Source organism: Loxodonta africana, chromosome 4 (genome assembly GCF_030014295.1).
Source record: "Loxodonta africana isolate mLoxAfr1 chromosome 4, mLoxAfr1.hap2, whole genome shotgun sequence".
NCBI classification, from domain to species: Eukaryota; Metazoa; Chordata; class Mammalia; order Proboscidea; family Elephantidae; genus Loxodonta; species Loxodonta africana.
This window is the reverse complement of record NC_087345.1, coordinates 123,748,238-123,773,023: the sequence shown is the minus strand read 5'-3', so window position 1 is coordinate 123,773,023 and position 24,786 is coordinate 123,748,238. Positions and strand designations below refer to the sequence as shown.

The 24,786-nt window shown below is 39.2% G+C and overlaps 1 long non-coding RNA gene across 1 annotated transcript in view; it reads left to right on the top strand.

Annotated features, from left to right (window-relative positions):
- The window catches only part of LOC135231228 (uncharacterized), a 29,580-nt gene extending 5,129 nt beyond the window's left edge, over positions 1–24,451 (top strand). Inside the window, exons 3-4 of the long non-coding RNA XR_010321888.1 lie at positions 20,632–20,737; positions 22,217–24,451. This is a non-coding gene — a long non-coding RNA (uncharacterized LOC135231228). The remainder of the gene's footprint in view (positions 1–20,631; positions 20,738–22,216) is intronic.
- The last annotated feature ends 335 nt before the right edge of the window (positions 24,452–24,786 follow it).

The window sequence follows — 24,786 nt, the reverse complement described above, 5'->3', positions numbered from 1 at the left end:
TGCCCTTTATTATGCTGAGGAATTTTCCTTCAATTCCTATTTTGGGGAGAGTTTTTATCATAAATGGGTGTTGGACTTTGTCAAATGCCTTTTCTGCATCAATTGATAAGATCATGTGGTTTTTGTCTTTTGTTTTATTTATGTGGTGGATTACATTAATGGTTTTTCTAATATTAAACCAGCCTTGCATACCTGGTATAAATCCCACTTGGTCGTGGTGAATTATTTTTTTGATATGTTGTTGAATTCTATTGGCTAGAATTTTGTTGAGGATTTTTGCATCTATGTTCATAAGGGATATAGGTCTGTAATTTTCTTTTTTTGTGATGTCTTTACCTGGTTTTGGTATCAGGGAGATGGTGGCTTCATAGAATGAGTTAGGTAGTATTCCGTCATTTTCTATGCTTTGAAATACCTTTAGTAGTAGTGGTGTTAACTCTTCTCTGAAAGTTTGGTAGAACTCTGCAGTATAGCCATCCGGGCCAGGGCTTTTTTTTATTGGGAGTTTTTTGATTACCGTTTCAATCTCTTTTTTTGTTATGGGTCTATTTAGCTGTTCTACTTCTGATTGTGTTAGTTTAGGTAGGTAGTGTTTTTCCAGGAATTCATCCATTTCTTCTTGGTTTGCAAATTTGTTAGAGTACAATTTTTCGTAATAATCTGATATGATTCTTTTAATTCAGTTGGGTCTGTTGTGATGTGGCCCTTCTCGTTTCTTATTCGGGTTATTTGTTTCCTTTCCTGTATTTCTTTAGTCAGTCTGGCCAATGGTTTATCAATTTCGTTAATTTTTTCGAAGAACCAGCTTTTGGCTTTGTTAATTCTTTCAATTGTTCTTCTGTTCTCTAATTCATTTAGTTCAGCTCTAATTTTTATTATTTGTTTTCTTCTGGTGCCTGATGCATTCTTTTGTTGCTCACTTTCTGTTTGTTCAAGTTGTAGGGACAGTTCTCTGCTTTTGGCTCTTTCTTCTTTTTGTATGTGTGCATTTATCGATATAAATTGGCCTCTGAGCACTGCTTTTGCTGTGTCCCAGAGGTTTTGATAAGAAGTATTTTCATTCTCGTTGCATTCTATGAATTTCCTTATTCCCTCCTTAATGTCTTCTATAACCCAGTCTGTTTTCAGGAGGGTATTGTTCAGTTTCCAAGTATTTGATTTCTTTTCCCTAGTTTTTCTGTTATTGATTTCCACTTTTATGGCCTTGTGGTCTGAGAAGATGCTTTGTAATATTTCGATGTTTTGGATTCTGCAAAGATTTGTTTTATGACCTAATATGTGGTCTATTCTAGAGAATGTTCCATGTGCGCTAGAAAAAAAAGTATACTTTGCAGCAGCTGGGTGGAGAGTTCTATATAAGTCAATGAGGTCAAGTTGGTTGATTGTTGTGATTAGGTCTTCCGTGTCTCTATGGAGCTTCTTACTGGATGTCCTGTCCTTCTCTGAAAGTGGTGTGTTGAAGTCTCCTACTATAATTGCGGAGGTGTCTATCTCACTTTTCAGTTCTGTTAAAATTTGATTTATGTATCTTGCAGCCCTGTCATTGGGTGCATAAATATTTAATATGGTTATATCTTCCTGGTCAATTGTCCCTTTTATCATTATGTAGTGTCCTTTTTTATCCTTTGTGGTGGATTTAACTTTAAAGTCTATTTTGTCAGAAATTGCTACTCCTCTTCTTTTTTGCTTATTGTTTGCTTGATATATTTTTTTCCATATCCTTTGTGTTTTAGTTTGTTTGTGTCTCTAAGTCTAAGGTGTGTCTCTTGTAGGCAGCATATAGACGGATCGTGTTTCTTTATCCAGTCTGAGACTGTCTGTCTCTTTATTGGTGCATTTAGTCCATTTACATTCAGCGTAATTATAGATAAGTAAGTGTTTAGTGTTGTCATTTTGATGCCTTTTTATGTGTGTTGTTGACAATTTCAGTTTTCCTCTTACTTTTTTTTTGCTGAGACGTTTTTCTTTGTAAATTGTGTGATCCTCATTTTCATAGTATTTGACTTTATGTTTGCTGAGTCGTTACGTTTTTTTGGTTTTTATTTTGAGTTATGGAGTTGTTATACCTCTTTGTGGCTACCTTAATATTTACCCCTATTTTTCTAAGTAAAAACCTAACTTGTTTTGTCCTATATGGCCTTGTATCCCTCTCCATATGGCAGTTCTATGCCACCTGTATTTAGTCCCTCTTTTTGATTATTGTGATCAAAAAAAATTTTTTTTTTTTTTACATATTGACTTCAATGATTCCCTGTTTTCAGCATTTTTTTTTTAAGTAATCTTAATTTGTTTTTGTGATTTCCCTATTTGAGTTGATATCAGGATGTTCTGTTCTGTGACCTTGTGTTGTGCTGGTATCTGATATTATTGGTTTTCTGACCAAACAATTTCCTTTAGTATTTCTTGTAGCTTTGATTTGGTTTTTGCAAATTCTCTAAACTTGTGTTTATCTGTAAATATCTTAATTTTGCCTTCATATTCCAGAGAGAGTTTTGCTGGATATATGATCCTTGGCTGGCAGTTTTTCTCCTTCAGTGCTCTGTATGTGTCATCCCATTGCCTTCTTGCCTGCATGGTTTCTGCTGAGTAGTCTGAACTTATTCCTATTGATTCTCCCTTGTAGGAGACCTTTTTTTTATCCCTGGCTGCTTTTAAAATTTTCTCTTTATCTTTGGTTTTGGCAAGTTTGATGATCATATGTCTTGGTGTTTTTCTTTTTGGATCAGTCTTAAATGGGGTTCAATGAGCATCTTGGATAGATATCCTTTCGTCTTTCACGATGTCAGGGAAGTTTTCTGTCAGCAGATCTTCAACTATTCTCTCTGTGTTTTCTGTCCTCCCCCCTGTTCTGGGACTCTAGTCACACTCAAGTTATCCTTCTTGATAGAGTCCCACATGATTCTTAGGGTTTCTTTGTTTTTTTTAATTCTTTTATCTGATTTTTTTTCAGCTATGTTGGTGTTAATTCCCTGGTCTTCCAGATTTCCCACTCTGCATTCTAATTGCTCGAGTCTGCTCCTCTGACTTCCTATTGAGTTGTCTAATTCTGTAATTTTATTGTTAATTTTTTGGATTTCTGAATGCTGTCTCTCTATGGATTCTTGCAACTTATTAATTGTTCCACTATGTTCTTGAATAATCTTTTTGAGTTCTTCAACTGTTTTATCAGTGTGTTCCTTGGCTTCTTCTGCAGTTTGCCTTATTTCATTTCTGAGGTCATCCCTGATGTCTTGAAGCATTCTGTAAATTAGTTTTTTATATTCTGTATCTGATAATTCCAGGATTGTATCTTCATTTGGGAAAGTTTTTGATTCTTTTGTTTGGGGGGTTGTAGAAGCTGTCGTGGTCTGCTTCTTTATGTGGTTTGATATCGACTGCTGTCTCTGAGCCATCACTAAGATATTGTAGTGATTTATTCTATATTTGCTCACTGAGTCTTATCTTGTTTTGTTTTCTTTCAATATACGTGCATGGGCTACTAGATTGTGCTGTCTTGATTGTTGTAGCCCTTAACTTACTTATGACCTATTACCAGCTGGTTTGGGCTGTTGCCAGATATATATGCCTGAGTCTATTCACTATTCTTGAGTAGAATCTGATTTTGGGTCATCAAGTGTGTGATGCACCCTAACACCTATCCACCTTGAGAAGTAGTGGTGATAGTTGTGTGCACCAGATTCTATTAGCAGCTGGGGTTCACACTCCAGGGGGGCAGGATGCTGGCAGGCTTCCCCCAAGTGTCAGTGAGGTAGGTGTGTCTCTATTCCTAAAGCACCTTGGTGGGAGGGCTCTGCAGCTGTACCTTAGGCCCCCAATGCAAGTACCTCTACAGATTGGTAGGTGTCACTCTCATTAGACCCCTAAGGCAGGAGGCTAGGTAGTCTCGGGGGAGCTTCAGCCCTCAGTTCCCTGTTGTGGGTCAGTTAGGGCTCTGTTGAATATGCAGAGATATCAGACCTGGGAAATTTGTTTTTCCAGTAAATCTGCTAAAAAAAAAATGCAGTCAGATCCCTATCAGAAATGCCTTTGCATTATAAGCGCCACCTTGTTCCCTGTAGGGATGAAAGCCCGAGATATGGATCACATATGCTTGGCTGGAGCTGGTTCTGTGTTTTTAGTCCAATTAGGGAAGGATTTTTGGTCCCTGGGTTTTTTGTGGTTGCTTCTCTCAGGCCAGAAGAATGGGTTAGGAAAAGACCAAAAAAAAAAAGGGGAAAGAAAAGCCGCAGAGCCGTTCTCCCTCTGGCTCAGGAAATTCCAATGTTAATGAAGCCACCTGGGAAGGGCAGGGGAGGGTTCAGAAAAACAGGAGAGAGTAGCACCCCGGAATATAGACAAAGTTGCTTATCTTGCTTGGGATGACTATTTTATCTGAGATTCCCGAGGGGCGTGTCGCCTATGTGTGCTGGCTGGGTAGAGATTGCCCCCTAGGGTCTGGCCCGTAGAAGCCACGGTCAGTTCCTCTGCTGCCAGTCCAAAGCCCAGCGTCAAGGCTCCCCAGCTGGGATGCTGCACTCCTGGCTCCAAAACCAGTCACTGCCTCCCAGCGACTTCTCCTCCCGCCAGCCGCGTCGCTGCACCACCTGCGTGGAACGGCTGGGCCTCCTCCCAGGGTCAGTTCAGGGGGGTAGGGCTGCGACCCGTGTTTGCACCTTCACAGGATGTCCTGCTCAGCTCCCCTGCGCCCAGTCCAAAGCCCCGCGCCAAGGTTCCCCGGCTGGGATGCTGCACTCCTGGCTCCAAAACCAGTCGCTGGCTCCTGGTGACTTCTCCTCCCGCCAGCCGCGTCGCCGCGTTGCCCGTGCGGACCGGCTGGGCCCCCTCCCAGGGTCAGTTCAGGGGGGTAGGGCTGCGCCCCGTGTTTGCGCTGTCACAGGATGTTGTGTTCACTCCCCTGCACCCAGTCCTGAGCCCGGCGCCAAGGTTACCTGACTGGGACACTGGCTCCAGGCTCCGAAAACAGTCGCTGCTTCCCCGTAGTTGTTCGTTCTCCGTCTCTGTCACTCAGGTCAACTCTTTAAATCTGTGTTTGTTGTTCAGAGTTCATAGATTGTCATGTATGTGATCGATTCACTTGTTTTTCCGAGTCTTTGTTGCAAGAGGGATCCGAGGTAGCGTCTACCTAGACAGCTATCTTGGCCACCTCTCTCAGAAAACATTTTTAAGTCATTTTTTAGTAGACTTTAGTTTTTAGAGAGGTCCCTATTTGTCGCAAACAGTTTGCCCTCGACTATTAACCTAAAGGTTGGTGGTTCAAACACACCGAGCAGTACAGAGGAAGACAGTCCTAGTAATCTGCTTCCATTAAGATTATAGCCTATAAGGCAAGGTCATGAAAGCTTCATAGACACATTCGAACTCCCAGAGGGAATGAATTACTGGGCTGAGGGCTGAGGACCATGGTTTCTAAGAACATCTAGTGCAATTGGCATAACACAGTTTATAAAGAAAATGTGCTACATTCTACTTCGGTGAGTAACATCTAGGGTCTTAAAAGCTTGTGAGTGACCATCTAAGATACTCCACTGGTCTCACCTCTTCAGGAGCAAGGGAGAATGAAGAAAACTAAAGATGCAAGAAAATGGTTAGTCTAAAGGACTAATGGACCACAACTATGACAGCCTCCACCAGACTGAGTCCAGTACAACTAAATGGTGTCTGGCTGCCACCACTGACTGCTCTAACAGGGATCACAATAGAGAGTCCTGAACAGAGCTGGAGAAAAATGTAAACAAAATTCTAACTCAAAAAAAGACCAGACTTGCTGGCCTGACAGACACTGGAGAAACCCTGAGAGTATGGCCCCTGGAAACCCTTTTATCTCAGTAATGAGGTCACTCCTGAAGTCCACCCTTTAGCCAAAGATTAAACAAGCCCATAAAACAAAACGAGACTAAAGGGGCACACCAGCCCAGGAGCAAGGACTAGAAGCCAGGAGGGGACAGGAAAGCTGGTGATTGGGAAGCCAAAGTCGAGATGGGAGAGTGTTGACATGTCATGGGGTTGTTAACCAATGTCATAAAACAATGTGTATTAACTGTTTATTGAGAAGCTAGTTTGTTCTGTAAACCTTCATCTAAAGTACAATTAAAAAAAGAAAAAGGACAGGAAAGAAAAGAAGAAAGAAACAAAAGATTACAGCCTATCAAGCAGTTCTACTCTGTAACACATGGGGTCATCGTAAGTCAGAATCGGCTTGACGATAATTTTTTTTTTTTTTAAGACAAGCTTTAAGGCTTACAGAAAAATTACTCAGAACATACAGAGTTCCTATGTAGACTCGCTTGCCTGCATCCTCCGCCTGACCTGTTTCTCCTATTATTAACATCTTGCTTTCCTGTGGTAGTTTTGTTACAGCTGATGAACCGATATTAATACATTATCATCCACTAGTGTCTGGGTGGTACGAACAGTTAAGCACTCAGATACTAACTGAAAGGTTGGCAGCTCTAATCCACTCAGAGGCACCTTGAAAGAAAGGCATGGCGATCTGCTCCCAAAAGGTCACAATCATGAAAACGCTATGGAGGGCAGTTCTACTCTACAACATATGGGATCACCATGAGTTGGAGTCGACTTGCTTCTTCTGGGCACCATGACTACTGAAATAAGAAGAACCTTAATCAACATCTGTCCATCTGTATGTGTTTCTTGTGGTGACCTATGTTAGAAAAATACCTGAGGTTTCAGATGGATTTACTGACACTTAGTTAATTTTTTTTAGTTAATTTAAACTCTGTACAGCATATTCAGATCATATACACTAGCTTTTTTCAAGGCTATGGATGATATAAACTTTGAATATTTTTGGAGGAATTAAAAAAAAAAAAAAAAAAAACCCTGTCTTGTCACCATATTCCTTCCCATACCTAAGGTTACAAATCCAGATTTCTGACTTCTCTTTTGAGGATTTATTAATACTGGTTTTCAAAAGATAAGTGAATGAATATCATCAATAAACTATCTTGGCAAACACTTGTGTGGGAAAACCATAAGATGAAGAATTTATTTGTTCAAAGTATGAACATGATTTATGCTATAATGGGGCAGACATCATTGATGGACTACTCAAAACTATTTTCAAACCCTTCAGGCTGTGGTCTCTTTCTAAAGAGGCTAAAAGCCAAACCCTTGCTTTATGACTTCTTGTCATATAGAGATAACCATGTGATTCATTTCTGATCTATGAGCAGAAGTCTGCTGGGGGGGTGGTGGGGGATGGGAAGGCGAAGTGGCTTCTGGCTATTGTGACTCTGCCCTTCTTCACTCATCCTGTCTTAAAGAAGGATGAACTGATTGTTGTTATAGCAGCTATCTTGCAGGCAGGAAGGAAAGGGCATGAGAACCCAGAGGTACCAGCCCTGACATCTTTGAGCCACTTATCTGACACCATCAGGTATATATCCTCAGTCTTCTTTTTATGATTAAAAACAAAATCCCTATTGGTTTAAGCCATTATAGACAGATTTCCTGTTACGTGCAACTGAATAAATTCCTAACCAATAGATATAATAAAATGCCAAAGTTTTGCAATTCTTGATTGCAGTTATGCAATTCTATAGTGAGGATGGACATACAGACATATTTCAGGGCACCTTGGATCTGAAAGAATGGGGCGCTAGAAACCAAAATATGTTTTTAAATTTTCTCTATAGTCTCCAGTCTGTTTCCCTCCTAGGCACAGAACAAGAGTTAACCTACCCTGTTAGAAAATAAGAAAATAGTCTGACAAATTTACCTATTTCTCCTTCATGAGAGAGCTTGAACCCTCTTATTAACCTCCTTTTCACTAAACCCCTGGGTATGATGTCCCTCCCTTTCTCATTTTCCTAATGGCTTTTGCACATGTTTGATCTGCTAAGAATAGTAAGTTCAGCTCTGGCCAAATTCATGTATCTTCACCATAAGACTGCTTTAGTAATAAGTGTTATAATACCGTATTATAATGTTACAAAACAACAAGAAGATTAATCATTATATTACTATCCATTAATATTTATAATTGAAAAACTAATGAATATTGATGAATTCAATTCTGCATGCCCTTGTCATTCATTTCCAGCAGTTTGAAAGCTTCTAGGTCCAAAACCGAATAGCCCAGCAAATTTAGATACTTTTGAATGTGATTATTACGTAACAAGTAAATGTGATTATGAAATAACAAGACATAATCATCAACAGGAGGCATAGAGATTCTATCACCTGATCTACTCTTATTTTACAAATGACAAAACTGAGAAACCTAAAACGGGAGTTCTCTTCACATATATTTTCATGCTTCCATTTGTTGTATCTATTTACATAAACTGATAAGGGACAAAGACTGCTTTCATACCTCTTTTGCCCTGTCCTGCTTCTCATCCATTGTCAAACACCATACCTTGCACTTAGGAGATAAAAAAATTTTAAAAAAAGATAGTCACTGTTAATTGACTAGAGAATTGGTCCAAGCATTCGATTGGGTTTTGTCTCATTCATCCGACCATAATAGGCTGGCCTCCTTGTGGTCCTCATGGTTCTCAGCATATGCATTGATCATTCCCATCTGCCTACTTTCTCTTCAGCTATGCCCTCCATCTGGCTCAGGTCCCATCTCCTCTATGGGTCTTCTACATAGGCTCCAGTCCTCATGGATCTCACTCTGCTAAAATGCAATCAGCCTATTTTATACAATTTAGAATTTAATTATAGACTGTCTTGTATTATTATTTTTCTTAACTTTGTTTCTGCTGCTATCATTTAAACTCCCAGAAGGCAGCAACCATATGTTATATTTTCTATGTATCAAAAGGTATATCACATTCCAGAGTGCATGAAGGTATTCAGCTAGTTCTTGATTTATTGATCAAAAGGATCAGAAACTATCTCCAAGCTCCTTTGTAAATCCCTGCTCTAAAGAGTTTAGATGTGCAATAATTTCCATGTCATGAGGCCAACATCATCAAACACAAATGAAGGAAAGAGTATTTTACTGAGAATCAGAAAGCCACATTAGCACAAATAAAAAAGAACATTTCAACATTAAAGAGGATCTGTCAAAATTGTTCAAGATGCTGGACTGAGTATATGTACTTACTGCTGTACCTACAAAAACACCAATGAAATAATTCAGGAGCACATTAAAAAAAAAATCAAGAATACAGCAAGAATGGGGGAAAGAATAACCAATAGTTGAGAGATTTCAATACATTCTTGTAAGACAGAAAACAGGTGGGAGTATACTGAAGGATCAGAGCAGAGGAAGTCACAGCCTGGAGTATTCCATGATGGACCAAGTGGGAGCTAGGGTACCATGATCTACTAACCAGAATCCCAGAGGGACTCTAGGCTCAGGGGGAGGGATTGGTCTTGGGCCTGTAACAGAAGGATTTATTTTAAAATATATCCAGAGAAGATGTACGCTAGTTAAATTCTCCTCTCTCCACTCTCCCTTATCACTGGCATTTGTAAGCCAGAGAGATGAGGCTTCAAGTGGGATGTTGGCATGCCTGAGTCAAGTCTCTTCACTTTAACTTTTAGGGAAGCCCCACCTACACAGTAGCTCCACCTCTTCTCTCTATAAAGCTAAGCCTGACATTCCACAAGCCCCACCTGTTTGTGCAGACCACACCCTCAAAATCTCCACTCAGTGAAGCAGCACATCTGGAAACCAATATCAGAAATCAATATGGCAGGGAGAGTGCTTATACTAGATCCCCATGCCCAGCTTTCTTTCATTCATAAATACGAAGAGATAAAACTAAAGATGACTAAACAGGAGTGAAAAAACAGGATTAAAAAAAAAGGGGGGGTGGGAAGAGTGCTCAGGTATTTTAGATTTCATATCCATAAATAAGATGCTAAGAAAAAAGAGCAAGCAGAGAACAATAAAGAGCTTTTCTAAATGACGGAATACCCAACTCATTCTATGAAGCCACCATATCCCTGATACCAAAACCAGGTAAAGACATCACAAAAAAAGAAAATTACAGACCTATATCCCTTATGAACATAGATGCAAAAATCCTCAACAAAATTCTAGCCAATAGAATTCAACAACATATCAAAAAAATAATTCACCACGACCAAGTGGGATTTATACCAGGTATGCAAGGCTGGTTTAATATTAGAAAAACCATTAATGTAATCCACCACATAAATAAAACAAAAGACAAAAACCACATGATCTTATCAATTGATGCAGAAAAGGCATTTGACAAAGTCCAACACCCATTTATGATAAAAACTCTCCCCAAAATAGGAATTGAAGGAAAATTCCTCAGCATAATAAAGGGCATCTATGCAAAGCCAACAGCCAACACCACTCTAAATGGAGAGAGCCTGAAAGCATTTCCCTTGAGAATGGGAACCAGACAAGGATGCCCTTTATCACCGCTCTTATTGTGCTAGAAGTCCTAGCCAGAACAATTAGGCTAGACAAAGAAATAAAGGACATCCGGATTGGCAAAGAGGAAGTAAAATTATCTCTATTTGCAGATGACATGACCTTATACACAGAAAACCCCAACGAATCCTCCAGAAAACTACTGAAACTAATAGAAGAGTTTGACAGAGTCTCAGGTTATAAGATAAACATACAAAAATCACTTGGATTCCTCTACATCAACAAAAAGAACATCGAAGAGGAAATCACCAAATCAATACCATTCACAGTAGCCCCCAAGAAGATAAAATACTTAGGAATAAATCTTACCAAGGATGTAAAAGACCTATACAAAGAAAACTACAAAGCACTACTACAAGACATTAAAAAGGACATACTTAAGTGGAAAAACATACCTTGCTCATGGATAGGAAGAGTTAACATAGTAAAAATGTCTATTCTACCAAAAGCCATCTATACATACAATGCACTTCCGATCCAAATTCCAATGTCATTTTTTAAGGTGATAGAGAAACAAATCACCAACTTCATATGGAAGGGAAAGAAGCCTCGGATAAGCAAAGCATTACTGAAAAAGAAGAAGAAAGTGGGAGGCCTCACTCTAGAAAAAGAAGAAGAAAGTGGGAGGCCTCACTCTACCTGATTTCAGAACCTATTATACAGCCACAGTAGTCAAAACAGCCTGGTACTGGTACAACAACAGGCACATAGACCAGTGGAACAGAATTGAGAACCCAGAGATAAATCCATCCACATATGAGCAGCTGATATTTGACAAAGGCCCAGTGTCAGTTAATTGGGGAAAAGAGAGTCTCTTTAACAAGTGGTGCTGGCATAACTGGATATCCATTTGCAAAAAAATGAAACAGGACCCATATCTCACACCATGCACAAAAAGTAACTCCAAGTGGATCAAAGACCTAAACATAAAGACTAAAACCATAAAGATCATGGAAGAAAAAATAGGGACAACCTTAGGAGCCCTAATACAAGGCATAAACAGAATACAAAACATTACCAAAAATGACGAAGAGAAACCCGATAACTGGGAGCTCCTAAAAATCAAACACCTGTGCTCATCTAAAGACTTCGCCAAAAGAGTAAAAAGACCACCTACAGACTGGGAAAGAATTTTCAGCTATGACATCTCCGACCAGCGCCTGATCTCTAAAATCTATATGATTCTGTCAAAACTCAACCACAAAAAGACAAACAACCCAATTAAGCAGTGGGCAAAGGATATGAACACGCACTTCACTAAAGAAGATATTCAGGCAGCTAACAGATACATGAGAAAATGCTCTCGATCATTAGCCATTAGAGAAATGCAAATTAAAACTACGATGAGATTCCATCTCACGCCAACAAGGCTGGCATTAATCCAAAAAACACAAAATAATCAATGTTGGAGAGGCTGCGGAGAGATTGGAACTCTTATACACTGCTGGTGGGAATGTCAAATGGGACAACCACTTTGGAAATCTATCTGGCCTTATCTTAAACAGTTAGAAATAGAACTACCATACAACCCAGAAATCCCACTCCTAGAGAAATAAGAGCCTTCACACAAACAGATATATGCACACCCATGTTTATTGCAGCTCTGTTTACAATAGCAAAAAGCTGGAAGCAACCAAGGTGTCCATCAACGGATGAATGGGTAAATAAACCGTGGTATAGTCACACAATGGAATACTACGCATCGATAAAGAACAGTGACGAATCTGTGAAACATTTCATAACATGGAGGAACCTGGAAGGCATTATGCTGAGCGAAATTAGAGGCAAAAGGACAAATATTGTATAAGACCACTATTATAAGATCTTGAGAAATAGTATAAACTGAGAAGAACACAGACTTTTGTGGTTACGAGGGGGGGGAGGGAGGGAGGGTGGAAGAGGGTTTTTTACTGATTAATTAGTGGACGAGAACTGCTTTAGATGAAGGGACGGACAAAACTCAATACATGGAAGGTCAGCTCAACTGGACTGGATCAAAAGCAAAGAAGTTTCCTGAATAAAATGAATCCTTCAAAGGTCAGCGGAGCAAGGGCAGGGGTTTGGGGACCATGGTTTAAGGGTACTTCTAAGTCAATTGGCAAAATAATTCTGTTATGAAAACATTCTGCATCACACTTTGAAATGTGGCGTCTGAGGTCTTAAATGCTAACAAGCGGCCATCTAAGATGCATCAATTGGTCTCAACCCACCTGGATCAAAGGAAAATGAAGAACACCAAGATCACACGATAACTAAGAGCCCAAGAGACAGAAAGGGCCACATGGACCAAAGACCTACATCATCCTGAGACCAGAAGAACTAGTTGGTGCCCAGCCACAACCGATGACTGCCCTGACAGGGAACACAACAGAGAACCCCTGAGGGAGCAGGAGATCAGTGGGATGCAGACCCCAAATTCTCATAAAAAGACCATACTTAATGGTCTGACTGAGACTAGAGGAATCCCGGCGGTCATGGTCCCCAAACCTTCTGTTGGCCCAGGACAGGAACCATTCCCGAAGACAACTCATCAGATATGAAAGGGACTGGACAGTGGGTAGGAGAGAGATACTGATGAAGAGTGAGCTATTTATATCAGACGGACACTTGAGACTATGTTGGCATCTCCTGTCTGGAGGGGGGATGCGAGGATACAGTCGGAAGCTGGCAAAATTGTCAGGAAAGGCGAGACTGGAAGGGCTGACTCATTAGGGGGAGAGCAAGTGGGAGTACAGAGTAAGGTGTATATAAACTTGTATGTGACAGTCTGACTTGATTTGTAAATGTTCACTTGAAGCTCAATAAAAGTTCATTAAAAAAAATGTTTTCTGAGAGTATTTAAACATATATAGCAAAAAGAAGTATGTCCAAAATCTGAATTCCAGATTCCCACTTGCAAGTTAAACACCTTTCTGTTGGATCCATGTTCTCTCTTTAAAAATGCAACACAGAAAACTCAATGGTCAAGGATTCCACGAAAGCATAGCTTTCTCTGAGATTAGAGAGGAGAAAAACTTCCTATATATATATATATATATATATAAATTTTTATTGTGCTTTAAGTGAAAGTTTACAAATCAGGTCAGTCTCTCACACAAAAACTTATATATACCTTGCTACATACTCCCAATTGCTCTCCCCCTAATCAGACAGCCCGCTTGCTGCCTCCTCTCTCTTTTTTTGTGTCCATTTCATCAGCTTCTAACCCCCTCTACCCTCTCATCTCCCCTCCAAGCAGGAGATGCCAACATAGTCTCAAGTGTCCACCTGATCCAAGAACCTCACTCCTCACCAGCCTCCCTCTCCAACCCATTGTCCAGTCCAATCCATGTCTGAAGAGTTGGCTTTGGGAATGGCTCCTGTCCTGGGCCAACAGAAGGTCTGAAAGCCATGACCACCAGGGTCCTTCTAGTCTCAGTCAGGCCATTAAGCCTGGTCTTTTTATGAGAATTTGGGGTCTGCATACCACTGCTCTCCTGCTCCCTCAGGGGTTCTCTGTTGTGTTCCCTGTCAGGGCAGTCATCAGTTGTAGCTGGGCACCATCTAGTTCTTCTGGTCTCAGGCTGATGTAGTCTCTGGTTTATGTGGCCTTTTCTGCCTCTTGGGCTCGTAAGTACCTTGTGTCCTTGGTATTCTTCATTCTCCTTTGATCCAAGTGGGTTGAGACCAATTGACGCATCTTAGATGGCTGCTTGCTAGTGTTTAAGACCCCAGATGCCACTCTCCAAAGTGGGATGCAGAATCTTTTCTTAATAGATTTTATCATGCCAATTGACTTAGATGTCCCCTGAAACCATGGTCCCCAAACCCTGGTCCCTGCTACTCTGGCCTCAGAAGCATTCAGTTTATTCAGGAAACTTCTTTACTTTTGGTTTAGTCCAGTTGTGCTGACCTCTCCGGTATTGTGTGTTGTTTTTTCCTTCACCTAAAGTAATTCTTATCTACTATCTCCCACCCACCCTCCCTTCCCTGCTCTCCTAACCATCGAAGAATATTTTCTTCTCTGTTTAAACTATTTCTCGAGTTCTTATAATAGTGGTCTTATACAATATTTGTCCTTTTGCAACTAATTTCGCTCAGCATAATGCCTTCAAGATTCCCCCATGTTATGAAATGTTTCAGAGATTCCTCACTGTTCTTAATTGATGCGTAGTATTCCATTGTGTGAATATACCATAATTTATTTACCCATTCATCCACTAATGGGCACCTTGGTTGCTTCCATTTTTTGCTATTGTAAACAGTGCTGCAATAAACATGGGTGTGCATATATCTGTTCGTATAAAGGCTCTTATTTCTCTAGGGTATATTCCAAGGAGTGGGATTGCTGGATCGTATGGTAGTTCTATTTCTAGCTTTTTAAACAAAAAAAAGGAAGTGCCAAATTGATTTCCAAAGTGGTTGTATCATTTTACATTCCCACCAGCAGTGTATAAGAGTTCTAATTCCTTCACAGCCTCTCCAACATTGATTATTTTGTGTTTTTTGGATTAATGCCAGCCTTGTTGGAGTGAGATGAATTCTCATTGTAGTTTTGATTTGCATTTCTCTAACGGCTAATGATCACGAGCATTTCTTCATGTATCTGTTAGCTACCTGAATGTCTTCTTTAGTGAAGTGTCTATTCATATCTTTTGCCCATTTTTTAATTGGCTTGCCTTTTCTGCAGTATCATGTAGATTTTAGAGATCAGACGTTGATCAGAAATGTCATATCTAAAAACTTTTTCCCAGTCTGTAGGTGGTCTTTTTACTCTTTTGGTGAAGTCTTTGGTTGACCATAGGTGTTTGATTTTTAGGAGCTCCCAGTGATCTAGTTTTTCTTCTGCATTTTTAGTAATGTTTCGTATACTGTTTATGCTATGTATTACAGCTCCTAGAGTTGTCCCTATTTTTTCTTCCATGGTCTTTATCATTTTAGATTTAATATTTAGGTCTTTGATCCATTTTGAGTTCGTTTTTGTGCATGGAGTGAGGTATGAGTCTTGTTTCATTTTTTTGCAGATGGATATCCAGTTATACCAGCATCATTTATTAAAAAGACTGTTGTTTCCCCATTTAACTTTTTTGGGGCCTTTGTCAAATATCAGCTGCTCAGATGTGTGTGGATTTGTGTCTGGATTCTGAATTCTCTTCCATTGGTCTATGTATCTGTTGTTGTACCAGTACCAGGCTGTTTTGACTACTGTGGCGGTATAATAGGTTCTAAAATCAGGTAGAGTAAGGCCCCCCATTTGTTCTTTTTACTTTACTCATCCGGGGCCTCTTTCCCTTCCATATGCAGTTGGTGATTTTTTTCTCCATCTTATTAAAAATTGTCATTGGAATTTGGATCGGAATTGCATTAAATCTATAGATCGCTTTTGGTAGAATAGACATTTTTATAATCTTAAGTCTTCCTACCCATGAGCAAGGTATGTTTTTCCACTTATGTAGGTATCTTTTGGTTTCTTGCAGAAGTGTACTGTAGTTTTCTTTGTATAAGTCTTTTACATCTATGGTAAGATTTATTCCTAAGTATTTTATCGTCTTGGGGACTACTGTAAATGGTATTGATTTGATGATTTCCTCTTCGATGTCCTTTTTGTTGGTGTAGAGGAATCCAACTGATTTTTGTATGTTTATCTTGTATCCCTATACTCTGCTGAACTCTCCTATTAGATTCAGTAGTTTTCTGGAGGATTCCTTCGGGTTTTTTGTGTATAAGATCATGTCATCTGCAAATAGAGATACTTTTAATTCTTCCTTGCCAATCCGGATGCCCTTTATTTCTTTATCTAGCCAAATTGCTCTGGCTAGGACTTCCAGCACAATGTTGAATAAGAGTGGTGATAAAGGGCACCCTTGTCTGGTTCCGGATCTCAAGGCAAATGCTTTTAGGCTCTCTCCATTTAGGATGATGCTGGTTATTGTCTTTGTATAAATGTCCTTTATTATATTGAGGAATTTTCCTTCTATTCCTATTTTCCTTAGAGTTTTTATCACGAATGGGTGTTGGACTTTGTCAAATGCCTTTTCTGCATCAATTGATAAAATCATGTGATTCTTGTCATTTGTTTTATTTATGTGGTGTAAAAAAAATTGTTTTTCTAATGTTGAACCATCCCTGCATACCTGGTATGAATCCCACCTGGTCATGGTGAATTATTTTTTTGATATGTTGTTGAATTCTATTGGCTAGAATTTTGTTGGGGATTTTTGCATCTAAGTTCATGAGGGACATAGGTCTGTAATTTTCTTTTTTTGTAGTGTCTTTACCTGGTTTTGGTATCAGGGATATGCTGGCTTCATAGAATGAGTCTGAGAGTATTCCGTCCTTTTGCATGCTCTGAAATACCTTTAGTAGTAGTGGTGTTAACTCTTCTCTGAAAGTTTGGTAGAACTGTGCAGTGAAGCCGTCCGGCCTAAAGCTTTTTTGTTGGGAGTTTTTTGATTACCTTTTCAATCTCTTCTGTTTGTTACAGTCTATTTAGTTGTTCTACCTCTGTTTGTATTAGTTTAGGTAGGTAGTGTGTTTCTAGGAATTCGTCCATTTCTCCTAGGTTTTCAAATTTGTTAGAGTACAATTTTTCATAGTAATCTGATATGATTCTTTTAATTGCAGCTGGGTGTATTGTAATATCACCCATCTCATTTCTTATTCAGGTTATTTGCTTCCTCTCCTTTTTTTCTTTGTCATTTTGCCCAGTGGTTTATCAATTTTGTTGATTTTTTCAAGGAACCAGCTTTTGGTCTTGTTAATTCTTTCAATTGTTTTTCTGTTTTCTATTTCATTTAGTTCTGCTCTAATTTTTATTATTTGTTTTCTTCTGGTGCCTGAGGGTTTCTTTTGTTGCTCCCTTTCTATTTGTTAAAGTTGTAGGGATAATTCTTTGATTTTGGCTCTTTCTTCTTTTTGGATGTGTGCATTTATTGATATAAATTGACCTCTGAGCGTTGCTTTCCCTATGTTCCAAAGATTCTGATAGAAAACGTTTTCATTCTCATTGGATTCTCTGAATTTCTTTATTCCGTCCTTAATGTCTTCTATAACCCAGTCTTTTTTGAGCAGGGTATTGTTCAGTTTCCAAGTGTTTGATTTCTTTTCCCTGCTGTTTCTGTTATTGATTTCCACTTTTATGGCCTTATGGTCGGAGAAGACGCTTTGTAATATTTCAATGTTTTGGATTCTGCTAAGGCTTGCTTTATGACCTAATATGTGGTCTATCCTAGAGAATGTTCCATGTGAACTAGAAAAGAAAGTGTACTTGGTTGCTGTTGGGTGGAGTGTTCTGTATATGTCTACGAGGTCAAGTTGGTTTATTATAGCATTTAGATCTTCCATGTCTTTATTGAGCCTCTTTCTGGATGTCGTATCCTTCACCGAAAGTGGTGTGTTGAAGTCTCCTACTATTATTGTGCAGGTGTCTATCTCACTTTTCAACACTGATAGAGTTTTTTTTTTTATGTATCTTGCAGCCCTGTCTTTGGGTGCATAAATATTTAATATAGTTATATCTTCTTGGTATATTGTCCCTTTAATCATTATATAGTGTCCTTCCTTATCCTTTATTATGGATTCAAATTTAAAGTCTATTTTGTCAGAAATTAATATTTCTGCTCCTGCTCTTTTTTGATTGTTGTTTGCTTGGTATATTTTTTTTCCATTCTTTGAGTTTTTGTTTGTGTCTTTAAATCCAGGATGTGTCTCTTGTAGGCAGCATATAGACAGATCACGTTTTTTAATCCATTCTGCCACTCTCTGTCTCTTTATTGGTGCACTTAGTCCATTTATATTCAGCATAATTATGGATAGGTATGAATTTATTGGTATCATTTTGATGTCTTGTTTTTGTGTTGTTGGTAGTTTCTGTTTCCCACTTAATTTTATGTGTTGAGTAGATTATCTTTATATATTGTCCTTTCCTCATATTTGTTGTTGTTGATTTTGTTTCTGCTGAGTCTCTATTTTTTTCTTGTATTTTATTTTGATGTGTAGCATAGTTTGTTTCGTTTGCGGCTACTTTATTATTTACCCCTGTTTTTCTAAATTTAAACCGAACTTTTATTTCTTTGTATCTCCTTATCTTCCTTTCCATATGGAAGATCTATGACGACATTTCTTAGTCTTCTTTATTTTTTTAATGTTGTCTTCTTTTGCATAATAACATTGCTGTTATGCTGTTTTGAGCATTTTTTAAAAATCTTGATTTATTTTTTTGATTTCCCTGTCTGGGTTGACTTCTGATTGCTCTGCCCAGTGTTATAGTCTTGGGTTGATACCTGATATTATTGATTTTTGAACCAAAGAACTCCCTTTAGTATTTCTTGTAGTTTTGGTTTGGTTTTTAGAAATTCCCTAAACTTCTGTTTATCTGGAAATGTCCTAATTTCACCTTCATATATGAGAGACAGTTTTGCTGGGTATATGATTCTTGGCTGGCAATTTTTTTTCCTTCAACTTTTTAAATAAGTCATCCCGTTGCCTTCTTGACTGCATGGTTTCTGCCAAGTAGTCTGAGCTTATTCTTATTGGCTCTCCTTTGTAGGTGACTTTTTGTTTATCCCTAGCTGCTCTTAAAATTCTCTCTATCTTTGGTTTTGGAAAGCTTGATTATAGTATGTCTTTGTGACTTTCTTTTTAAAATCTACCTAATGTGGAGTTCGATGAGCATCTTGGATAGATATCGTCTCACCTTTCACAATATCAGGGAAGTTTTTCGCCAACAAATCTTCAACAATTCTCTCTGCATTTTCTGTTATCCTTCCTTGTTCTCGTACTCCAATCCCTTGTAGATTATTTTCTCTTGATTGAGTCCCACGTGTTTCTTAAGGTTTCTCCATTTTTAAAAAAATTCTTTTATCTGATTTATCTTCAAATATATTAGTGCCAAGTGCTTCATTTTCAAGTTCAGAAATTCTGCCTGGAAGGCAAATCTGCTTCTCTGACTTTCTATTGAGTTGTCTACTTCTGTAATTTTATTGTTAATCTTCTGAATTTCTCATTGCTATCTGTCTATGGTTTTTTCCAACTTATTATCTTTTTCATTATGTTCCTGAATAATCTTTTTGATTTCTTCAATTGCTTTATCTGTGTGTTCCTTGGCTTGTTCTGCATATTGCCTGATTTCCTTCCTGAAGTCTTGAAGGGTTCTGTATATTAATCTTTTGTATTCTGCCTCTGGTAATTCCAGAAAGGCACTTTCATCTAGAAGATCCCTGGATTCTTTGTTATGAGAGCTTGTTGAGGCAATCATGGTCTGTTTCTGTATGTGACTTGATATTGACTGTTTTCTCTGAACCATCTATAAGTTATTGTATTAGTTTATTTTATGTTTGTTTGCTGTTTTGTTTTGATATGCCCAAATGGGTTGCTTGAGTGAGCTAGCTTGATTATTTTCACCTTCGGAGCTCTGACATCCTGTCCCCAGATGGCTAGAGGTGTTATAAGGTATATCAGTCTAGGAGTCCATTCACTTTTCTTGTATGAATTCAGCTCAGGTGTCCAGGCAGCTGATCATCAAGTGTGTGGTACAGGCTCTGTCCTACAGTCTTAGAGGGGCAGGGGTGATTGGTGTAGGTACCAGTATCTGGTTGCAGCAGGGGGTCACACTCTGAACAAGGCAGGGGGCTGAGAACCAACCTCCAGAGTGTCTCTGAGGAAAGCGTGTCCCTGTTCCCTAGAACATACAGGTGGGTGGGTTCTGTGGACAGACCATGGGCACCCTGTGTTTTTGGTTGTAAAGACTTGCAGGTACCAGTTATCCTTAGGCCCTTGTTACCGGTGGCTGGGTGACCTGAGTGGAGCCACCAGTCCTTAGGCCCCTGATGTGGGTAGGTGAGGACCCTGTTTAACAGGCAAAGCAATGTCAAACATCAAATACCCACCTCTCTGCCGCACAGCTGAAAGAGTTGTAGTCTGACAACAAGGGCCTATTTTCCTGAAATAGGCCCACACAGGTCCATGCAGAAGGGAAAGATACTCAAAGTCCACCAACTGTTTATGCCTGGACAGCAGCTGCTTCTGTCCTGAGCTCCCCCAGTTAGTAGAGTAGGCAAATTATCTTTTTCCCCAGTTGCAAATTTATTCATTCTTCAAGGCTGGGAGGATGGCTCTAGGCACTCAGCAGGGCCTATCTTAGGCCCAGGGAATTCTGCGGGTGAAGCCAGCTTGGGAGCGGGGGGCGAGGGGGAAATGGGTGCAGTAAAATATATGCAAGTACTTTTGCTGAGAGCACCATTCTTCTCTGGTTCTGAATGTGTGAACAGGCTGTGTGACTGGCTGCTTCTCCCTGAGGAAACTGCGGTGGAACGCTAGTACCAGCCTGCCCCTGACGCTCCTGGGAATGGTGCCTGAGGGCTCCCCACGATTCAGGTCCAGTAACTCCTCACCACTTCTGCACTGTCTCTTCCTCCCCCTGCCCCTCAGTTCATTTTCTAAGCTTGCCTTTGATGTTCAGGGCTCCTAGGTTGTCATAAATATACTCTTTTCACTCGTTTTTTGGGGTCTTCTTTTTAAAGAGGGCTCACTGGAAGCTTCTGTCTATTCTGCCATCTTGGCTCCACCGCCTATATGTTTTTAATCTTATCCCAGACAGGGAAAAATTTTCTTTTTTTTAAATGGAATAATCTGAGTAGTATTTAGGATGCCCAGTCCCAGAAGGCTGCTTGCTTGTTCCTATCAATGTTTCCTCACTGCAAGAGGGGATGCTAATACACAGAATCAGGGAACCACATTTTAAGAAGCTTCTTTTCTTCTTATGGCAGAATCAGGTAAGCTTTCAGACAGCTGGTTGTTCATTAGTAACACCTGGGATTGGCCAGAATGGGGAAAGAAACTGCAGTCTATGTTTGCTGAAATTCTTAATTTCATGATTATGCCCATCCTGGGCTGTCTGCAGCAGAATTATTGACCTGAGGTCCAGCAGCCAATTTGACTTTATTAATAACAGCATTTTTGTGCGTGCATGTTTTCTGCAAAATAAGATGAAAAAGTGATGTAGGGGAAGTTCAAGCCATCAGTAAAGTGTTGCTTGACCCGCACCAGTGAATGACTTCACCTCTCTCCCTCTCACTGATTATTCTAGGTCCCATCTGTTGAGTGCCTTTCAAGTGCTAGACTTGATCCTCGACACTTTATATTCATTATCTGCCTTGGTTGTCCCACAAACGTGTGGAAAAGGCATTATGGTGACAGCATTCCTCATGAGACAAGCTCAGAACTATGGAAATACCTGACAGCTAGAAATTGGTAGAGCCAGTCCTTAGTCATATCTAAATTTAAAGCCTGGTGTTTTGCCTTTTTTTTCCCCTTTCCCTTAGATGATGGTTAAGGACTCAGCTGCTAACTGAAAGGTTGGTGGTTTGAACCCACCCAGTGGCTTCAAAAGACCTGGTGTTCTGCTTCCTTAAAGATTACAACCAAGAAAACCCTATAGAGCAGTTCTACTCTGGCACATGGGGTCACTATGAGTCCATATCGACTCGAGGTCACCTAACAATAATAACCCTTAAATGAAAAAGCATTGTGTGTTAATTTGGGGAAATAGCATGGATCAGAGAAGTATGGGGGAGGACTTCAATTCATTCTGAGGCCAATCATGAGGGAAAAGGAACCCAGTAGATGAGAACAGAAGCCACAGCTCAGTAAAGGAGGGAAAAGCTGGATAAATTCTTTGTGCCTCCAGGAGTAGAGGGGCCCCAGGGATTACCAAGAATCCTTAGGGACTTGAGTTTCTTTAGAAGTAGTAACAAGTTGCTTTGGAATGCTGTGTTCTGTGTTATCTGCCTTTTTATATTTTGTTTTTATTCTTACTTGGTCATTTCATTAAAAATAATATTTCCTTTCTTCTAGGGCTAAAGGAATTGTTCTTACTGGGGTCATGGAGAGATGGTTGTCAGAATACCTCTTCAGGACAGTTAAGTTGGTGGCAGCAGCTTGGCAGTTCCTGAGCTAAACAAGGTAGCAAAGGGTCAGAACACAGAATAATAATAATAAGAGTAGCAAGATAATCATTGTTGTTGATGGGGCCATCTAGTTGATCCCAACTCATAGCAACCCCATGTGACAGAGTATAACTGCCCCATATGATTTTCTAGGCTGTAATCTTTCTGGGACCAGATTGCCAGTTCTTTCTCCTCAGATTCCCTAGGTGGGTTTGAACAACCAACCTTTAGGTTAGCAACAGAGCACTTAATCCTTTGCAAAATAACAGCAAATGTTTATTGATTATTGTGTGCTAGGTCCTGTTTCAGGTACTTTAGTTGTATGAACTCATCCAGTCTTCACAACTATTATCTATCCTACAAATAAAAGCATTTGCTTTTCAACATTCATTTTCAAAAAGTTTAAAGGTCAAACCATTTTTTGGTGTAAACCTATGAAATTCTATCTTCAGAGCTTATGCTCTTTATCATTGCGTAATGCAACCTCTCCAGAGAAAGTTAATCTCCACAGGTAAAGAATGCAGGTGTTTGCTAATATTTAATACTCCTCTATGTTGGGAAGGCCATTGCATATGGTTTTATGTAAGAGCCCTTCTGTATAAGTCCCAGCCACCATCCTATCTTTGACATGACATCGTCATTACAACTTGGGCGTCAGAGTGGACATTAACTTCTATTCGAGAAAAATTTCCATCTACTTCTCCTATATAGAGGGCAGAGAGCTACCTGAGACTTAAATCCTTCTTTACAAGTACTTGAACTCTTTGCTGTGAAGGCTAAATGATATTTCTATCTGAATTGCTTTTATGAGGAAAGCTAACTGGGGGAAAAAAAACCACATGGGCTCTTGGAGGATGTGTAACCTGACTTCTTCACAGTTCGACTGACATTCACATCTTGGGTTTTACTTTTACTTTGTCATGGTTCTCAAAGACTGCTTAGAATGTTCCACTATAATTTTAATTTCACTGCTGGCTTATTAGCTGATGAACTCAGCTGTTCCTATCTGAGCAGTATTAGGGTCTGGTAAGATCTTATGTCATTCTAGAGGAATTCATTTATAAACCTTGTTTACTTCGAGATTTGAGTTGCCACATAAATTTGCCAGCTACAGCATTACAGATAGCATTACCAAAAAGCTATTAGCTATTCTCTTAGTGATAATATTTATAAATGGAAAATAATTACAGCCTGAAAGCACACTGTTTCCAGAGTGAAAAACAATAAAGCTAAAGCAATAGAGAATATACTATTAGCCCTCCTGGGAGAAGGAGGCCTCCAGAGGAATAGGAAAGAGGTTGGGGAGAAGCGTGGGACTGGGAAGCAGAAAGAAGGAAGAAGAGAAAGGATCAAGAGAGAGGCTAGGCTCTTTGAGACAGTTGTATACTCCAGGCTGTTCTGAGAGTGGAGACTGAAGCCTGGAGAGACCAGAAGTCTCCTACACTTACTGGGAGGAGATTTTTTTAAAAGTATTTTTCCAACCTGAGGGAAACTTTCTCATGGGAATGCTTAGTTCACAGATGTTTTCCCAAAAGATGCTTTCTCTTATCTTTTCCAGATAACTCTTTTTTAAATTTTAATGAACTCAACTCTAACCAGCTAGATAATACGTAGTCTGTCCTGAAGTTTAATAAATATTTACTGAAATATTTATTGAACAATTGCTATATGCAAGGCACTTTGCTAGGTATTTTGAGAGATACCAGAATGAGTAAGACATTATATCTGCCCTCAAGAAGCTTATGATTTAGAAGGGAAGAGAAGACATGTAATACTGCAACTACTAATACTAGCTACAGTGTGCCGGGCATTCTCAGTGATTTAGACGTATTAACTCATTTAATCCTCATGCCAACCTTGCAGGAAGACATCATCATTTTAATAAATGAGGAAACTGAGATAAGGCATTGTTATATAATGTGTTATCCAATGTTGAAAATTGAGATAGCGGGAGATGAAATGTTTGACTTAAGGTCAACCAGTAAATCAGCCTCAGAGCCAGGCCCATTACTCAGTAGGAGACTCCCGACTCCCAGACAAGGCTCCTTTTACTAAATTATGAAGTCTTCTCATTTTTTCCTTAATAATGAATGGGACTAGGAGAGATTTCAACACTCCATCGAAGACTCCTACTTATTCTGAAAAAGCAATCAACTTTAAGTCAAACTTTGTTTTTCTAAAGAACCTCAAAAGTATTCACTAACGGTTTTATGAAACCTTAAGCAATGAACAGTTTGTACAAATACCATTTTGAAAGTGTTTTCTGGCTAAAACTAACATAAACGTACGTTTGCTGTTGACTTTAAGAAGGCCTTCAAACGAAAATCAGTTTTTGAAGTTTATTTAAAAAATCAGTCATTTATCTAAACTGTTATTATTTTTTAATTTAGCATTTTGGAATTGAGGTCCATTAAATAATGTTTTTATTAGGAAAACTGGCTTTATTTACACAAAATATCTAAAACATAACAAAAGAAA